The sequence below is a fragment of the Thunnus maccoyii genome, chromosome 8 (assembly GCF_910596095.1).
Source record: "Thunnus maccoyii chromosome 8, fThuMac1.1, whole genome shotgun sequence".
Lineage (NCBI taxonomy): Eukaryota > Metazoa > Chordata > Actinopteri > Scombriformes > Scombridae > Thunnus > Thunnus maccoyii.
The window spans coordinates 3,693,652-3,710,462 of record NC_056540.1 but is presented as its reverse complement, the minus strand read 5'-3'; the positions used below and the strand labels follow the sequence as shown (position 1 = coordinate 3,710,462).

The 16,811-nt window shown below is 55.5% G+C and overlaps 22 non-coding genes across 22 annotated transcripts; all 22 read right to left on the bottom strand.

The window, feature by feature from the left end:
- Window positions 1-385: 385 nt before the first annotated feature.
- LOC121902954 lies at window positions 386-549 on the bottom strand. The gene has a single exon (XR_006097918.1). It is a non-coding gene; the product is annotated as a U1 spliceosomal RNA (small nuclear RNA).
- A 575-nt stretch (window positions 550-1,124) lies between these two features.
- On the bottom strand, window positions 1,125-1,288 carry LOC121902824. Its single transcript, XR_006097796.1, has one exon. It is a non-coding gene; the product is annotated as a U1 spliceosomal RNA (small nuclear RNA).
- A 575-nt stretch (window positions 1,289-1,863) lies between these two features.
- Window positions 1,864-2,027, bottom strand: LOC121902624. The gene has a single exon (XR_006097617.1). It is a non-coding gene; the product is annotated as a U1 spliceosomal RNA (small nuclear RNA).
- A 151-nt stretch (window positions 2,028-2,178) lies between these two features.
- On the bottom strand, window positions 2,179-2,342 carry LOC121903013. Its single transcript, XR_006097973.1, has one exon. It is a non-coding gene; the product is annotated as a U1 spliceosomal RNA (small nuclear RNA).
- Window positions 2,343-2,917: 575 nt separating this feature from the next.
- Window positions 2,918-3,081, bottom strand: LOC121902634. Its single transcript, XR_006097628.1, has one exon. It is a non-coding gene; the product is annotated as a U1 spliceosomal RNA (small nuclear RNA).
- Window positions 3,082-3,862: 781 nt separating this feature from the next.
- Window positions 3,863-4,026, bottom strand: LOC121902813. The gene has a single exon (XR_006097785.1). It is a non-coding gene; the product is annotated as a U1 spliceosomal RNA (small nuclear RNA).
- A 575-nt stretch (window positions 4,027-4,601) lies between these two features.
- LOC121902801 lies at window positions 4,602-4,765 on the bottom strand. Its single transcript, XR_006097774.1, has one exon. It is a non-coding gene; the product is annotated as a U1 spliceosomal RNA (small nuclear RNA).
- A 575-nt stretch (window positions 4,766-5,340) lies between these two features.
- On the bottom strand, window positions 5,341-5,504 carry LOC121902611. The gene has a single exon (XR_006097604.1). It is a non-coding gene; the product is annotated as a U1 spliceosomal RNA (small nuclear RNA).
- Window positions 5,505-6,285: 781 nt separating this feature from the next.
- LOC121903024 lies at window positions 6,286-6,449 on the bottom strand. Its single transcript, XR_006097984.1, has one exon. It is a non-coding gene; the product is annotated as a U1 spliceosomal RNA (small nuclear RNA).
- Window positions 6,450-7,024: 575 nt separating this feature from the next.
- On the bottom strand, window positions 7,025-7,188 carry LOC121902790. Its single transcript, XR_006097766.1, has one exon. It is a non-coding gene; the product is annotated as a U1 spliceosomal RNA (small nuclear RNA).
- A 575-nt stretch (window positions 7,189-7,763) lies between these two features.
- LOC121902633 lies at window positions 7,764-7,927 on the bottom strand. Its single transcript, XR_006097627.1, has one exon. It is a non-coding gene; the product is annotated as a U1 spliceosomal RNA (small nuclear RNA).
- A 781-nt stretch (window positions 7,928-8,708) lies between these two features.
- LOC121902779 lies at window positions 8,709-8,872 on the bottom strand. Its single transcript, XR_006097764.1, has one exon. It is a non-coding gene; the product is annotated as a U1 spliceosomal RNA (small nuclear RNA).
- Window positions 8,873-9,447: 575 nt separating this feature from the next.
- On the bottom strand, window positions 9,448-9,611 carry LOC121902768. Its single transcript, XR_006097756.1, has one exon. It is a non-coding gene; the product is annotated as a U1 spliceosomal RNA (small nuclear RNA).
- Window positions 9,612-10,186: 575 nt separating this feature from the next.
- Window positions 10,187-10,350, bottom strand: LOC121902756. Its single transcript, XR_006097745.1, has one exon. It is a non-coding gene; the product is annotated as a U1 spliceosomal RNA (small nuclear RNA).
- A 781-nt stretch (window positions 10,351-11,131) lies between these two features.
- On the bottom strand, window positions 11,132-11,295 carry LOC121902745. Its single transcript, XR_006097734.1, has one exon. It is a non-coding gene; the product is annotated as a U1 spliceosomal RNA (small nuclear RNA).
- A 575-nt stretch (window positions 11,296-11,870) lies between these two features.
- On the bottom strand, window positions 11,871-12,034 carry LOC121902733. Its single transcript, XR_006097723.1, has one exon. It is a non-coding gene; the product is annotated as a U1 spliceosomal RNA (small nuclear RNA).
- Window positions 12,035-12,609: 575 nt separating this feature from the next.
- LOC121902608 lies at window positions 12,610-12,773 on the bottom strand. The gene has a single exon (XR_006097602.1). It is a non-coding gene; the product is annotated as a U1 spliceosomal RNA (small nuclear RNA).
- A 575-nt stretch (window positions 12,774-13,348) lies between these two features.
- On the bottom strand, window positions 13,349-13,512 carry LOC121902607. The gene has a single exon (XR_006097601.1). It is a non-coding gene; the product is annotated as a U1 spliceosomal RNA (small nuclear RNA).
- Window positions 13,513-14,087: 575 nt separating this feature from the next.
- LOC121902722 lies at window positions 14,088-14,251 on the bottom strand. Its single transcript, XR_006097712.1, has one exon. It is a non-coding gene; the product is annotated as a U1 spliceosomal RNA (small nuclear RNA).
- Window positions 14,252-14,826: 575 nt separating this feature from the next.
- Window positions 14,827-14,990, bottom strand: LOC121902618. Its single transcript, XR_006097611.1, has one exon. It is a non-coding gene; the product is annotated as a U1 spliceosomal RNA (small nuclear RNA).
- Window positions 14,991-15,772: 782 nt separating this feature from the next.
- Window positions 15,773-15,936, bottom strand: LOC121902629. Its single transcript, XR_006097623.1, has one exon. It is a non-coding gene; the product is annotated as a U1 spliceosomal RNA (small nuclear RNA).
- A 575-nt stretch (window positions 15,937-16,511) lies between these two features.
- LOC121902628 lies at window positions 16,512-16,675 on the bottom strand. Its single transcript, XR_006097622.1, has one exon. It is a non-coding gene; the product is annotated as a U1 spliceosomal RNA (small nuclear RNA).
- Window positions 16,676-16,811: the final 136 nt, after the last annotated feature.

Genomic DNA, 16,811 nt, shown 5'->3' with positions numbered 1-16,811 from the left:
CGCCAAAGCCTAAAACCTAAGCATGCTGGTGATGGAAGAATGCCTTGCGCATATTTCTTGCAAAGAGAAAGAACCACATCAATGAGGAGGGCAAATAATACACTTTCCTTCCGTCTCAAAGGCCACGCCCATTTCCCGCTGCCAGGACTCCCGGGTGCTCTGCATTACTGAACCCAGCTTCACAGAGCGCACCAGCGGCTGCCGTACACAAACGCCGCCACTTTCTCGATAGGCTGCAAAGTTAGACGCGCCTCAAAGTCAATTTTTCCGCACTCCCTTTGACTCCAAGGGGTCGCGGTTTTGCACGCCACCCCTCTGCCGCAGTCGACCAGAAAGTGGCCTTTACCCGAGGGACGCCTTTTGCTTGTTCTTCCACAGAAAAGATCAGGGGAGAGCGCGAACGCAGTCCCCCACTACCAGAAATTATGCAGTCGAGATTCCCACATTTGGGGAATTCGCAGGGGTCAGCACAACCGGAGTGCAATGGCTGAGCCTCGCCCTGGGTGAACCACCTTCTTGATCATGGTATCCCCCCTGCCAGGTAAGTATGAGTTGGAAGTGTCGGGTCCAGGGGGGTGACTCCTAGACACAGCACTCTGGCTGACGGTGCCTACAATGCATAACCCCAGAATCCAGTGCCTTTGGCCGCCGCTCCCCTCCGTCCGTCACCACATCTCCTGCAAAAAGCCACCCGGGAAGCTCTTTCTGTCTCTGACAAGGCAAAGCCAGGCAGCCGCTGCGCCAAAGCCTAAGACCTAAGCATGCTGGTGATGGAAGAATGCCTTGCGCATATTTCTTGCAAAGAGAAAGAACCACATCAATGAGGAGGGCAAATAATACACTTTCCTTCCGTCTCAAAGGCCACGCCTATTTCCCGCTGCCAGGACTCCCGGGTGCTCTGCATTACTGAACCCAGCTTCACAGAGCGCACCAGCGGCTGCCGTACACAAACGCCGCCACTTTCTCGATAGGCTGCAAAGTTAGACGCGCCTCAAAGTCAATTTTTCCGCACTCCCTTTGACTCCAAGGGGTCGCGGTTTTGCACGCCACCCCTCCGCCGCAGTCGACCAGAAAGTGGCCTTTACCCGAGGGACGCCTTTTGCTTGTTCTTTCACAGAAAAGATCAGGGGAGAGCGCGAACGCAGTCCCCCACTACCAGAAATTATGCAGTCGAGATTCCCACATTTGGGGAATTCGCAGGGGTCAGCACAACCGGAGTGCAATGGCTGAGCCTCGCCCTGGGTGAACCACCTTCTTGATCATGGTATCTCCCCTGCCAGGTAAGTATGAGTTGGAAGTGTCGGGTCCAGGGGGGTGACTCCTAGACACAGCACTCTGGCTGACGGTGCCTACAATGCATAACCCCAGAATCCAGTGCCTTTGGCCGCCGCTCCCCTCCGTCCGTCACCACATCTCCTGCAAAAAGCCACCCGGGAAGCTCTTTCTGTCTCTGACAAGGCGAAGCCAGGCAGCCGCTGCGCCAAAGCCTAAAACCTAAGCATGCTGGTGATGGAAGAATGCCTTGCGCATATTTCTTGCAAAGAGAAAGAACCACATCAATGAGGAGGGAAAATAATACACTTTCCTTCCGTCTCAAAGGCCACGCCCATTTCCCGCTGCCAGGACTCCCGGGTGCTCTGCATTACTGAACCCAGCTTCACAGAGCGCACCAGCGGCTGCCGTACACAAACGCCGCCACTTTCTCGATAGGCTGCAAAGTTAGACGCGCCTCAAAGTCAATTTTTCCGCACTCCCTTTGACTCCAAGGGGGCGCGGTCTTGCACGCCACCCCTCCGCCGCAGTCGACCAGAAAGTGGCCTTTACCCGAGGGACGCCTTTTGCTTGTTCTTTCACAGAAAAGATCAGGGGAGAGCGCGAACGCAGTCCCCCACTACCAGAAATTATGCAGTCGAGATTCCCACATTTGGGGAATTCGCAGGGGTCAACACAACCGGAGTGCAATGGCTGAGCCTCGCCCTGGGTGAACCACCTTCTTGATCATGGTATCTCCCCTGCCAGGTAAGAAAAATTGGAAGTGTCGGGTCCAGGGGGGTGACTCCTAGACACAGCACTCTGGCTGACGGTGCCTACAATGCATAACCCCAGAATCGCCGCAGTCGACCAGAAAGTGGCCTTTACCCGAGGGACGCCTTTTGCTTGTTCTTTCACAGAAAAGATCAGGGGAGAGCGCGAACGCAGTCCCCCACTACCAGAAATTATGCAGTCGAGATTCCCACATTTGGGGAATTCGCAGGGGTCAGCACAACCGGAGTGCAATGGCTGAGCCTCGCCCTGGGTGAACCACCTTCTTGACCATGGTATCTCCCCTGCCAGGTAAGTATGAGTTGGAAGTTTCGGGTCCAGGGGGGTGACTCCTAGACACAGCACTCTGGCTGACGGTGCCTACAATGCATAACCCCAGAATCCAGTGCCTTTGGCCGCCGCTCCCCTCCGTCCGTCACCACATCTCCTGCAAAAAGCCACCCGGGAAGCTCTTTCTGTCTCTGACAAGGCGAAGTCAGGCAGCCACTGCGCCAAAGCCTAAGACCTAAGCATGCTGGTGATGGAAGAATGCCTTGCGCATATTTCTTGCAAAGAGAAAGAACCACATCAATGAGGAAGGCAAATAATACACTTTCCTTCCGTCTCAAAGGCCACGCCCATTTCCCGCTGCCAGGACTCCCGGGTGCTCTGCATTACTGAACCCAGCTTCACAGAGCGCACCAGCGGCTGCCGTACACAAACGCCGCCACTTTCTCGATAGGCTGCAAAGTTAGACGCGCCTCAAAGTCAATTTTTCCGCACTCCCTTTGACTCCAAGGGGTCGCGGTTTTGCACGCCACCCCTCCGCCGCAGTCGACCAGAAAGTGGCCTTTACCCGAGGGACGCCTTCTGCTTGTTCTTTCACAGAAAAGATCAGGGGAGAGCGCGAACGCAGTCCCCCACTACCAGAAATTATGCAGTCGAGATTCCTACATTTGGGGAATTCGCAGGGGTCAGCACAACCGGAGTGCAATGGCTGAGCCTCGCCCTGGGTGAACCACCTTCTCGATCATGGTATCTCCCCTGCCAGGTAAGTATGAGTTGGAAGTGTCGGGTCCAGGGGGGTGACTCCTAGACACAGCACTCTGGCTGACGGTGCCTACAATGCATAACCCCAGAATCCAGTGCCTTTGGCCGTCGCTCCCCTCCGTCCGTCACCACATCTCCTGCAACGTTGAAAACACTGCCGCAGTTTAACTCGGGTTTGTGGTGCACACACTCTCTTTCCTTTTCCCGTCATTCATTGCTCTACCAACCAAAACAAGAGTGTGTGAACGCCGCCACTTTCTCGATGGCTGACGGTGCCTACAATGCATAACCCCAGAATCCAGTGCCTTTGGCCGCCGCTCCCCTCCGTCCTTCACCACATCTCCTGCAAAAAGCCACCCGGGAAGCTCTTTCTGTCTCTGACAAGGCGAAGCCAGGCAGCCGCTGCGCCAAAGCCTAAGACCTAAGCATGCTGGTGATGGAAGAATGCCTTGCGCATATTTCTTGCAAAGAGAAAGAACCACATCAATGAGGATGGCAAATAATACACTTTCCTTCCGTCTCAAAGGCCACGCCCATTTCCCGCTGCCAGGACTCCCGGGTGCTCTGCATTACTGAACCCAGCTTCACAGAGCGCACCAGCGGCTGCCGTACACAAACGCCGCCACTTTCTCGATAGGCTGCAAAGTTAGACGCGCCTCAAAGTCAATTTTTCCGCACTCCCTTTGACTCCAAGGGGTCGCGGTTTTGCACGCCACCCCTCCGCCGCAGTCGACCAGAAAGTGGCCTTTACCCGAGGGACGCCTTTTGCTTGTTCTTTCACAGAAAAGATCAGGGGAGAGCGCGAACGCAGTCCCCCACTACCAGAAATTATGCAGTCGAGATTCCCACATTTGGGGAATTCGCAGGGGTCAGCACAACCGGAGTGCAATGGCTGAGCCTCGCCCTGGGTGAACCACCTTCTTGATCATGGTATCTCCCCTGCCAGGTAAGTATGAGTTGGAAGTGTCGGGTCCAGGGGGGTGACTCCTAGACACAGCACTCTGGCTGACGGTGCCTACAATGCATAACCCCAGAATCCAGTGCCTTTGGCCGCCGCTCCCCTCCGTCCGTCACCACATCTCCTGCAAAAAGCCACCCGGGAAGCTCTTTCTGTCTCTGACAAGGCGAAGCCAGGCAGCCGCTGCGCCAAAGCCTAAGACCTAAGCATGCTGGTGATGGAAGAATGCCTTGCGCATATTTCTTGCAAAGAGAAAGAACCACATCAATGAGGAGGGCAAATAATACACTTTCCTTCCGTCTCAAAGGCCACGCCCATTTCCCGCTGCCAGGACTCCCGGGTGCTCTGCATTACTGAACCCAGCTTCACAGAGCGCACCAGCGGCTGCCGTACACAAACGCCGCCACTTTCTCGATAGGCTGCAAAGTTAGACGCGCCTCAAAGTCAATTTTTCCGCACTCCCTTTGACTCCAAGGGGTCGCGGTTTTGCACGCCACCCCTCCGCCGCAGTCGACCAGAAAGTGGCCTTTACCCGAGGGACGCCTTTTGCTTGTTCTTTCACAGAAAAGATCAGGGGAGAGCGCGAACGCAGTCCCCCACTACCAGAAATTATGCAGTCGAGATTCCCACATTTGGGGAATTCGCAGGGGTCAGCACAACCGGAGTGCAATGGCTGAGCCTCGCCCTGGGTGAACCACCTTCTTGATCATGGTATCTCCCCTGCCAGGTAAGTATGAGTTGGAAGTTTCGGGTCCAGGGGGGTGACTCCTAGACACAGCACTCTGGCTGACGGTGCCTACAATGCATAACCCCAGAATCCAGTGCCTTTGGCCGCAGCTCCCCTCCGTCCGTCACCACATCTCCTGCAAAAAGCCACCCGGGAAGCTCTTTCTGTCTCTGACAAGGCGAAGCCAGGCAGCCGCTGCGCCAAAGCCTAAGACCTAAGCATGCTGGTGATGGAAGAATGCCTTGCGCATATTTCTTGCAAAGAGAAAGAACCACATCAATGAGGAGGGCAAATAATACACTTTCCTTCCGTCTCAAAGGCCACGCCCATTTCCCGCTGCCAGGACTCCCGGGTGCTCTGCATTACTGAACCCAGCTTCACAGAGCGCACCAGCGGCTGCCGTACACAAACGCCGCCACTTTCTCGATAGGCTGCAAAGTTAGACGCGCCTCAAAGTCAATTTTTCCGCACTCCCTTTGACTCCAAGGGGTCGCGGTTTTGCACGCCACCCCTCCGCCGCAGTCGACCAGAAAGTGGCCTTTACCTGAGGGACGCCTTTTGCTTGTTCTTTCACAGAAAAGATCAGGGGAGAGCGCGAACGCAGTCCCCCCCTACCAGAAATTATGCAGTCGAGATTCCCACATTTGGGGAATTCGCAGGGGTCAGCACAACCGGAGTGCAATGGCTGAGCCTCGCCCTGGGTTAACCACCTTCTTGATCATGGTATCTCCCCTGCCAGGTAAGTATGAGTTGGAAGTGTCGGGTCCAGGGGGGTGACTCCTAGACACAGCACTCTGGCTGACGGTGCCTACAATGCATAACCCCAGAATCCAGTGCCTTTGGCCGCCGCTCCCCTCCGTCCGTCACCACATCTCCTGCAACGTTGAAAACACTGCCGCAGTTTAACTCGGGTTTGTGGTGCACACACTCTCTTTCCTTTTCCCGTCATTCATTGCTCTACCAACCAAAACAAGAGTGTGTGAACGCCGCCACTTTCTCGATGGCTGACGGTGCCTACAATGCATAACCCCAGAATCCAGTGCCTTTGGCCGCCGCTCCCCTCCGTCCGTCACCACATCTCCTGCAAAAAGCCACCCGGGAAGCTCTTTCTGTCTCTGACAAGGAGAAGCCAGGCAGCCGCTGCGCCAAAGCCTAAGACCTAAGCATGCTGGTGATGGAAGAATGCTTTGCGCATATTTCTTGCAAAGAGAAAGAACCACATCAATGAGGATGGCAAATAATACACTTTCCTTCCGTCTCAAAGGCCACGCCCATTTCCCGCTGCCAGGACTCCCGGGTGCTCTGCATTACTGAACCCAGCTTCACAGAGCGCACCAGCGGCTGCCGTACACAAACGCCGCCACTTTCTCGATAGGCTGCAAAGTTAGACGCGCCTCAAAGTCAATTTTTCCGCACTCCCTTTGACTCCAAGGGGTCGCGGTTTTGCACGCCACCCCTCCGCCGCAGTCGACCAGAAAGTGGCCTTTACCCGAGGGACGCCTTTTGCTTGTTCTTTCACAGAAAAGATCAGGGGAGAGCGCGAACGCAGTCCCCCACTACCAGAAATTATGCAGTCGAGATTCCCACATTTGGGGAATTCGCAGGGGTCAGCACAACCGGAGTGCAATGGCAGAACCTTGCCCTGGGTGAACCACCTTCTTGATCATGGTATCTCCCCTGCCAGGTAAGTATGAGTTGGAAGTGTCGGGTCCAGGGGGGTGACTCCTAGACACAGCACTCTGGCTGACGGTGCCTACAATGCATAACCCCAGAATCCAGTGCCTTTGGCCGCCGCTCCCCTCCGTCCGTCACCACATCTCCTGCAAAAAGCCACCCGGGAAGCTCTTTCTGTCTCTGACAAGGCGAAGCCAGGCAGCCGCTGCGCCAAAGCCTAAAACCTAAGCATGCTGGTGATGGAAGAATGCCTTGCGCATATTTCTTGCAAAGAGAAAGAACCACATCAATGAGGAGGGCAAATAATACACTTTCCTTCCGTCTCAAAGGCCACGCCCATTTCCCGCTGCCAGGACTCCCGGGTGCTCTGCATTACTGAACCCAGCTTCACAGAGCGCACCAGCGGCTGCCGTACACAAACGCCGCCACTTTCTCGATAGGCTGCAAAGTTAGACGCGCCTCAAAGTCAATTTTTCCGCACTCCCTTTGACTCCAAGGGGTCGCGGTTTTGCACGCCACCCCTCTGCCGCAGTCGACCAGAAAGTGGCCTTTACCCGAGGGACGCCTTTTGCTTGTTCTTCCACAGAAAAGATCAGGGGAGAGCGCGAACGCAGTCCCCCACTACCAGAAATTATGCAGTCGAGATTCCCACATTTGGGGAATTCGCAGGGGTCAGCACAACCGGAGTGCAATGGCTGAGCCTCGCCCTGGGTGAACCACCTTCTTGATCATGGTATCTCCCCTGCCAGGTAAGTATGAGTTGGAAGTGTCGGGTCCAGGGGGGTGACTCCTAGACACAGCACTCTGGCTGACGGTGCCTACAATGCATAACCCCAGAATCCAGTGCCTTTGGCCGCCGCTCCCCTCCGTCCGTCACCACATCTCCTGCAAAAAGCCACCCGGGAAGCTCTTTCTGTCTCTGACAAGGCGAAGCCAGGCAGCCGCTGCGCCAAAGCCTAAGACCTAAGCATGCTGGTGATGGAAGAATGCCTTGCGCATATTTCTTGCAAAGAGAAAGAACCACATCAATGAGGAAGGCAAATAATACACTTTCCTTCCGTCTCAAAGGCCACGCCCATTTCCCGCTGCCAGGACTCCCGGGTGCTCTGCATTACTGAACCCAGCTTCACAGAGCGCACCAGCGGCTGCCGTACACAAACGCCGCCACTTTCTCGATAGGCTGCAAAGTTAGACGCGCCTCAAAGTCAATTTTTCCGCACTCCCTTTGACTCCAAGGGGTCGCGGTTTTGCACGCCACCCCTCCGCCGCAGTCGACCAGAAAGTGGCCTTTACCCGAGGGACGCCTTCTGCTTGTTCTTTCACAGAAAAGATCAGGGGAGAGCGCGAACGCAGTCCCCCACTACCAGAAATTATGCAGTCGAGATTCCTACATTTGGGGAATTCGCAGGGGTCAGCACAACCGGAGTGCAATGGCTGAGCCTCGCCCTGGGTGAACCACCTTCTCGATCATGGTATCTCCCCTGCCAGGTAAGTATGAGTTGGAAGTGTCGGGTCCAGGGGGGTGACTCCTAGACACAGCACTCTGGCTGACGGTGCCTACAATGCATAACCCCAGAATCCAGTGCCTTTGGCCGTCGCTCCCCTCCGTCCGTCACCACATCTCCTGCAACGTTGAAAACACTGCCGCAGTTTAACTCGGGTTTGTGGTGCACACACTCTCTTTCCTTTTCCCGTCATTCATTGCTCTACCAACCAAAACAAGAGTGTGTGAACGCCGCCACTTTCTCGATGGCTGACGGTGCCTACAATGCATAACCCCAGAATCCAGTGCCTTTGGCCGCCGCTCCCCTCCGTCCTTCACCACATCTCCTGCAAAAAGCCACCCGGGAAGCTCTTTCTGTCTCTGACAAGGCGAAGCCAGGCAGCCGCTGCGCCAAAGCCTAAGACCTAAGCATGCTGGTGATGGAAGAATGCCTTGCGCATATTTCTTGCAAAGAGAAAGAACCACATCAATGAGGATGGCAAATAATACACTTTCCTTCCATCTCAAAGGCCACGCCCATTTCCCGCTGCCAGGACTCCCGGGTGCTCTGCATTACTGAACCCAGCTTCACAGAGCGCACCAGCGGCTGCCGTACACAAACGCCGCCACTTTCTCGATAGGCTGCAAAGTTAGACGCGCCTCAAAGTCAATTTTTCCGCACTCCCTTTGACTCCAAGGGGTCGCGGTTTTGCACGCCACCCCTCCGCCGCAGTCGACCAGAAAGTGGCCTTTACCCGAGGGACGCCTTTTGCTTGTTCTTTCACAGAAAAGATCAGGGGAGAGCGCGAACGCAGTCCCCCACTACCAGAAATTATGCAGTCGAGATTCCCACATTTGGGGAATTCGCAGGGGTCAGCACAACCGGAGTGCAATGGCTGAGCCTCGCCCTGGGTGAACCACCTTCTTGATCATGGTATCTCCCCTGCCAGGTAAGTATGAGTTGGAAGTGTCGGGTCCAGGGGGGTGACTCCTAGACACAGCACTCTGGCTGACGGTGCCTACAATGCATAACCCCAGAATCCAGTGCCTTTGGCCGCCGCTCCCCTCCGTCCGTCACCACATCTCCTGCAAAAAGCCACCCGGGAAGCTCTTTCTGTCTCTGACAAGGCGAAGCCAGGCAGCCGCTGCGCCAAAGCCTAAGACCTAAGCATGCTGGTGATGGAAGAATGCCTTGCGCATATTTCTTGCAAAGAGAAAGAACCACATCAATGAGGAGGGCAAATAATACACTTTCCTTCCGTCTCAAAGGCCACGCCCATTTCCCGCTGCCAGGACTCCCGGGTGCTCTGCATTACTGAACCCAGCTTCACAGAGCGCACCAGCGGCTGCCGTACACAAACGCCGCCACTTTCTCGATAGGCTGCAAAGTTAGACGCGCCTCAAAGTCAATTTTTCCGCACTCCCTTTGACTCCAAGGGGTCGCGGTTTTGCACGCCACCCCTCCGCCGCAGTCGACCAGAAAGTGGCCTTTACCCGAGGGACGCCTTTTGCTTGTTCTTTCACAGAAAAGATCAGGGGAGAGCGCGAACGCAGTCCCCCACTACCAGAAATTATGCAGTCGAGATTCCCACATTTGGGGAATTCGCAGGGGTCAGCACAACCGGAGTGCAATGGCTGAGCCTCGCCCTGGGTGAACCACCTTCTTGATCATGGTATCTCCCCTGCCAGGTAAGTATGAGTTGGAAGTGTCGGGTCCAGGGGGGTGACTCCTAGACACAGCACTCTGGCTGACGGTGCCTACAATGCATAACCCCAGAATCCAGTGCCTTTGGCCGCCGCTCCCCTCCGTCCGTCACCACATCTCCTGCAAAAAGCCACCCGGGAAGCTCTTTCTGTCTCTGACAAGGCGAAGCCAGGCAGCCGCTGCGCCAAAGCCTAAAACCTAAGCATGCTGGTGATTGAAGAATGCCTTGCGCATATTTCTTGCAAAGAGAAAGAACCACATCAATGAGGAGGGCAAATAATACACTTTCCTTCCGTCTCAAAGGCCACGCCCATTTCCCGCTGCCAGGACTCCCGGGTGCTCTGCATTACTGAACCCAGCTTCACAGAGCGCACCAGCGGCTGCCGTACACAAACGCCGCCACTTTCTCGATAGGCTGCAAAGTTAGACGCGCCTCAAAGTCAATTTTTCCGCACTCCCTTTGACTCCAAGGGGTCGCGGTTTTGCACGCCACCCCTCCGCCGCAGTCGACCAGAAAGTGGCCTTTACCCGAGGGACGCCTTTTGCTTGTTCTTTCACAGAAAAGATCAGGGGAGAGCGCGAACGCAGTCCCCCACTACCAGAAATTATGCAGTCGAGATTCCCACATTTGGGGAATTCGCAGGGGTCAGCACAACCGGAGTGCAATGGCTGAGCCTCGCCCTGGGTGAACCACCTTCTTGATCATGGTATCTCCCCTGCCAGGTAAGTATGAGTTGGAAGTGTCGGGTCCAGGGGGGTGACTCCTAGACACAGCACTCTGGCTGACGGTGCCTACAATGCATAACCCCAGAATCCAGTGCCTTTGGCCGCCGCTCCCCTCCGTCCGTCACCACATCTCCTGCAACGTTGAAAACACTGCCGCAGTTTAACTCGGGTTTGTGGTGCACACACTCTCTTTCCTTTTCCCGTCATTCATTGCTCTACCAACCAAAACAAGAGTGTGTGAACGCCGCCACTTTCTCGATGGCTGACGGTGCCTACAATGCATAACCCCAGAATCCAGTGCCTTTGGCCGCCGCTCCCCTCCGTCCTTCACCACATCTCCTGCAAAAAGCCACCCGGGAAGCTCTTTCTGTCTCTGACAAGGCGAAGCCAGGCAGCCGCTGCGCCAAAGCCTAAGACCTAAGCATGCTGGTGATGGAAGAATGCCTTGCGCATATTTCTTGCAAAGAGAAAGAACCGCATCAATGAGGATGGCAAATAATACACTTTCCTTCCGTCTCAAAGGCCACGCCCATTTCCCGCTGCCAGGACTCCCGGGTGCTCTGCATTACTGAACCCAGCTTCACAGAGCGCACCAGCGGCTGCCGTACACAAACGCCGCCACTTTCTCGATAGGCTGCAAAGTTAGACGCGCCTCAAAGTCAATTTTTCCGCACTCCCTTTGACTCCAAGGGGTCGCGGTTTTGCACGCCACCCCTCCGCCGCAGTCGACCAGAAAGTGGCCTTTACCCGAGGGACGCCTTTTGCTTGTTCTTTCACAGAAAAGATCAGGGGAGAGCGCGAACGCAGTCCCCCACTACCAGAAATTATGCAGTCGAGATTCCCACATTTGGGGAATTCGCAGGGGTCAGCACAACCGGAGTGCAATGGCTGAGCCTCGCCCTGGGTGAACCACCTTCTTGATCATGGTATCTCCCCTGCCAGGTAAGTATGAGTTGGAAGTGTCGGGTCCAGGGGGGTGACTCCTAGACACAGCACTCTGGCTGACGGTGCCTACAATGCATAACCCCAGAATCCAGTGCCTTTGGCCGCCGCTCCCCTCCGTCCGTCACCACATCTCCTGCAAAAAGCCACCCGGGAAGCTCTTTCTGTCTCTGACAAGGCGAAGCCAGGCAGCCGCTGCGCCAAAGCCTAAAACCTAAGCATGCTGGTGATGGAAGAATGCCTTGCGCATATTTCTTGCAAAGAGAAAGAACCACATCAATGAGGAGGGCAAATAATACACTTTCCTTCCGTCTCAAAGGCCACGCCCATTTCCCGCTGCCAGGACTCCCGGGTGCTCTGCATTACTGAACCCAGCTTCACAGAGCGCACCAGCGGCTGCCGTACACAAACGCCGCCACTTTCTCGATAGGCTGCAAAGTTAGACGCGCCTCAAAGTCAATTTTTCCGCACTCCCTTTGACTCCAAGGGGTCGCGGTTTTGCACGCCACCCCTCCGCCGCAGTCGACCAGAAAGTGGCCTTTACCCGAGGGACGCCTTTTGCTTGTTCTTTCACAGAAAAGATCAGGGGAGAGCGCGAACGCAGTCCCCCACTACCAGAAATTATGCAGTCGAGATTCCCACATTTGGGGAATTCGCAGGGGTCAGCACAACCGGAGTGCAATGGCTGAGCCTCGCCCTGGGTGAACCACCTTCTTGATCATGGTATCTCCCCTGCCAGGTAAGTATGAGTTGGAAGTGTCGGGTCCAGGGGGGTGACTCCTAGCCACAGCACTCTGGCTGACGGTGCCTACAATGCATAACCCCAGAATCCAGTGCCTTTGGCCGCCGCTCCCCTCCGTCCGTCACCACATCTCCTGCAAAAAGCCACCCGGGAAGCTCTTTCTGTCTCTGACAAGGCGAAGCCAGGCAGCCGCTGCGCCAAAGCCTAAAACCTAAGCATGCTGGTGATGGAAGAATGCCTTGCGCATATTTCTTGCAAAGAGAAAGAACCACATCAATGAGGAGGGCAAATAATACACTTTCCTTCCGTCTCAAAGGCCACGCCCATTTCCCGCTGCCAGGACTCCCGGGTGCTCTGCATTACTGAACCCAGCTTCACAGAGCGCACCAGCGGCTGCCGTACACAAACGCCGCCACTTTCTCGATAGGCTGCAAAGTTAGACGCGCCTCAAAGTCAATTTTTCCGCACTCCCTTTGACTCCAAGGGGTCGCGGTTTTGCACGCCACCCCTCCGCCGCAGTCGACCAGAAAGTGGCCTTTACCTGAGGGACGCCTTTTGCTTGTTCTTTCACAGAAAAGATCAGGGGAGAGCGCGAACGCAGTCCCCCCCTACCAGAAATTATGCAGTCGAGATTCCCACATTTGGGGAATTCGCAGGGGTCAGCACAACCGGAGTGCAATGGCTGAGCCTCGCCCTGGGTTAACCACCTTCTTGATCATGGTATCTCCCCTGCCAGGTAAGTATGAGTTGGAAGTGTCGGGTCCAGGGGGGTGACTCCTAGACACAGCACTCTGGCTGACGGTGCCTACAATGCATAACCCCAGAATCCAGTGCCTTTGGCCGCCGCTCCCCTCCGTCCGTCACCACATCTCCTGCAAAAAGCCACCCGGGAAGCTCTTTCTGTCTCTGACAAGGCGAAGTCAGGCAGCCACTGCGCCAAAGCCTAAGACCTAAGCATGCTGGTGATGGAAGAATGCCTTGCGCATATTTCTTGCAAAGAGAAAGAACCACATCAATGAGGAGGGCAAATAATACACTTTCCTTCCGTCTCAAAGGCCACGCCCATTTCCCGCTGCCAGGACTCCCGGGTGCTCTGCATTACTGAACCCAGCTTCACAGAGCGCACCAGCGGCTGCCGTACACAAACGCCGCCACTTTCTCGATAGGCTGCAAAGTTAGACGCGCCTCAAAGTCAATTTTTCCGCACTCCCTTTGACTCCAAGGGGTCGCGGTTTTGCACGCCACCCCTCCGCCGCAGTCGACCAGAAAGTGGCCTTTACCTGAGGGACGCCTTTTGCTTGTTCTTTCACAGAAAAGATCAGGGGAGAGCGCGAACGCAGTCCCCCCCTACCAGAAATTATGCAGTCGAGATTCCCACATTTGGGGAATTCGCAGGGGTCAGCACAACCGGAGTGCAATGGCTGAGCCTCGCCCTGGGTTAACCACCTTCTTGATCATGGTATCTCCCCTGCCAGGTAAGTATGAGTTGGAAGTGTCGGGTCCAGGGGGGTGACTCCTAGACACAGCACTCTGGCTGACGGTGCCTACAATGCATAACCCCAGAATCCAGTGCCTTTGGCCGCCGCTCCCCTCCGTCCGTCACCACATCTCCTGCAAAAAGCCACCCGGGAAGCTCTTTCTGTCTCTGACAAGGCGAAGCCAGGCAGCCGCTGCGCCAAAGCCTAAAACCTAAGCATGCTGGTGATGGAAGAATGCCTTGCGCATATTTCTTGCAAAGAGAAAGAACCAGATCAATGAGGAGGGCAAATAATACACTTTCCTTCCGTCTCAAAGGCCACGCCCATTTCCCGCTGCCAGGACTCCCGGGTGCTCTGCATTACTGAACCCAGCTTCACAGAGCGCACCAGCGGCTGCCGTACACAAACGCCGCCACTTTCTCGATAGGCTGCAAAGTTAGACGCGCCTCAAAGTCAATTTTTCCGCACTCCCTTTGACTCCAAGGGGTCGCGGTTTTGCACGCCACCCCTCCGCCGCAGTCGACCAGAAAGTGGCCTTTACCCGAGGGACGCCTTTTGCTTGTTCTTTCACAGAAAAGATCAGGGGAGAGCGCGAACGCAGTCCCCCACTACCAGAAATTATGCAGTCGAGATTCCCACATTTGGGGAATTCGCAGGGGTCAGCACAACCGGAGTGCAATGGCTGAGCCTCGCCCTGGGTGAACCACCTTCTTGATCATGGTATCTCCCCTGCCAGGTAAGTATGAGTTGGAAGTTTCGGGTCCAGGGGGGTGACTCCTAGACACAGCACTCTGGCTGACGGTGCCTACAATGCATAACCCCAGAATCCAGTGCCTTTGGCCGCAGCTCCCCTCCGTCCGTCACCACATCTCCTGCAAAAAGCCACCCGGGAAGCTCTTTCTGTCTCTGACAAGGCGAAGCCAGGCAGCCGCTGCGCCAAAGCCTAAGACCTAAGCATGCTGGTGATGGAAGAATGCCTTGCGCATATTTCTTGCAAAGAGAAAGAACCACATCAATGAGGAGGGCAAATAATACACTTTCCTTCCGTCTCAAAGGCCACGCCCATTTCCCGCTGCCAGGACTCCCGGGTGCTCTGCATTACTGAACCCAGCTTCACAGAGCGCACCAGCGGCTGCCGTACACAAACGCCGCCACTTTCTCGATAGGCTGCAAAGTTAGACGCGCCTCAAAGTCAATTTTTCCGCACTCCCTTTGACTCCAAGGGGTCGCGGTTTTGCACGCCACCCCTCCGCCGCAGTCGACCAGAAAGTGGCCTTTACCTGAGGGACGCCTTTTGCTTGTTCTTTCACAGAAAAGATCAGGGGAGAGCGCGAACGCAGTCCCCCCCTACCAGAAATTATGCAGTCGAGATTCCCACATTTGGGGAATTCGCAGGGGTCAGCACAACCGGAGTGCAATGGCTGAGCCTTGCCCTGGGTTAACCACCTTCTTGATCATGGTATCTCCCCTGCCAGGTAAGTATGAGTTGGAAGTGTCGGGTCCAGGGGGGTGACTCCTAGACACAGCACTCTGGCTGACGGTGCCTACAATGCATAACCCCAGAATCCAGTGCCTTTGGCCGCCGCTCCCCTCCGTCCGTCACCACATCTCCTGCAACGTTGAAAACACTGCCGCAGTTTAACTCGGGTTTGTGGTGCACACACTCTCTTTCCTTTTCCCGTCATTCATTGCTCTACCAACCAAAACAAGAGTGTGTGAACGCCGCCAATTTCCACTCTGGCTGACGGTGCCTACAATGCATAACCCCAGAATCCAGTGCCTTTGGCCGCCGCTCCCCTCCGTCCGTCACCACATCTCCTGCAAAAAGCCACCCGGGAAGCTCTTTCTGTCTCTGACAAGGCGAAGCCAGGCAGCCGCTGCGCCAAAGCCTAAAACCTAAGCATGCTGGTGATGGAAGAATGCCTTGCGCATATTTCTTGCAAAGAGAAAGAACCACATCAATGAGGAGGGCAAATAATACACTTTCCTTCCGTCTCAAAGGCCACGCCCATTTCCCGCTGCCAGGACTCCCGGGTGCTCTGCATTACTGAACCCAGCTTCACAGAGCGCACCAGCGGCTGCCGTACACAAACGCCGCCACTTTCTCGATAGACTGCAAAGTTAGACGCGCCTCAAAGTCAATTTTTCCGCACTCCCTTTGACTCCAAGGGGTCGCGGTTTTGCACGCCACCCCTCCGCCGCAGTCGACCAGAAAGTGGCCTTTACCCGAGGGACGCCTTTTGCTTGTTCTTTCACAGAAAAGATCAGGGGAGAGCGCGAACGCAGTCCCCCACTACCAGAAATTATGCAGTCCAGATTCCCACATTTGGGGAATTCGCAGGGGTCAGCACAACCGGAGTGCAATGGCTGAGCCTCGCCCTGGGTGAACCACCTTCTTGATCATGGTATCTCCCCTGCCAGGTAAGTATGAGTTGGAAGTGTCGGGTCCAGGGGGGTGACTCCTAGCCACAGCACTCTGGCTGACGGTGCCTACAATGCATAACCCCAGAATCCAGTGCCTTTGGCCGCCGCTCCCCTCCGTCCGTCACCACATCTCCTGCAAAAAGCCACCCGGGAAGCTCTTTCTGTCTCTGACAAGGCGAAGCCAGGCAGCCGCTGCGCCAAAGCCTAAAACCTAAGCATGCTGGTGATGGAAGAATGCCTTGCGCATATTTCTTGCAAAGAGAAAGAACCACATCAATGAGGAGGGCAAATATTACACTTTCCTTCCGTCTCAAAGGCCACGCCCATTTCCCGCTGCCAGGACTCCCGGGTGCTCTGCATTACTGAACCCAGCTTCACAGAGCGCACCAGCGGCTGCCGTACACAAACGCCGCCACTTTCTCGATAGACTGCAAAGTTAGACGCGCCTCAAAGTCAATTTTTCCGCACTCCCTTTGACTCCAAGGGGTCGCGGTTTTGCACGCCACCCCTCCGCCGCAGTCGACCAGAAAGTGGCCTTTACCCGAGGGACGCCTTTTGCTTGTTCTTTCACAGAAAAGATCAGGGGAGAGCGCGAACGCAGTCCCCCACTACCAGAAATTATGCAGTCCAGATTCCCACATTTGGGGAATTCGCAGGGGTCAGCACAACCGGAGTGCAATGGCTGAGCCTCGCCCTGGGTGAACCACCTTCTTGATCATGGTATCTCCCCTGCCAGGTAAGTATGAGTTGGAAGTGTCGGGTCCAGGGGGGTGACTCCTAGCCACAGCACTCTGGCTGACGGTGCCTACAATGCATAACCCCAGAATCCAGCCGCAGCTCCCCTCCGTCCGTCACCACATCTCCTGCAAAAAGCCACCCG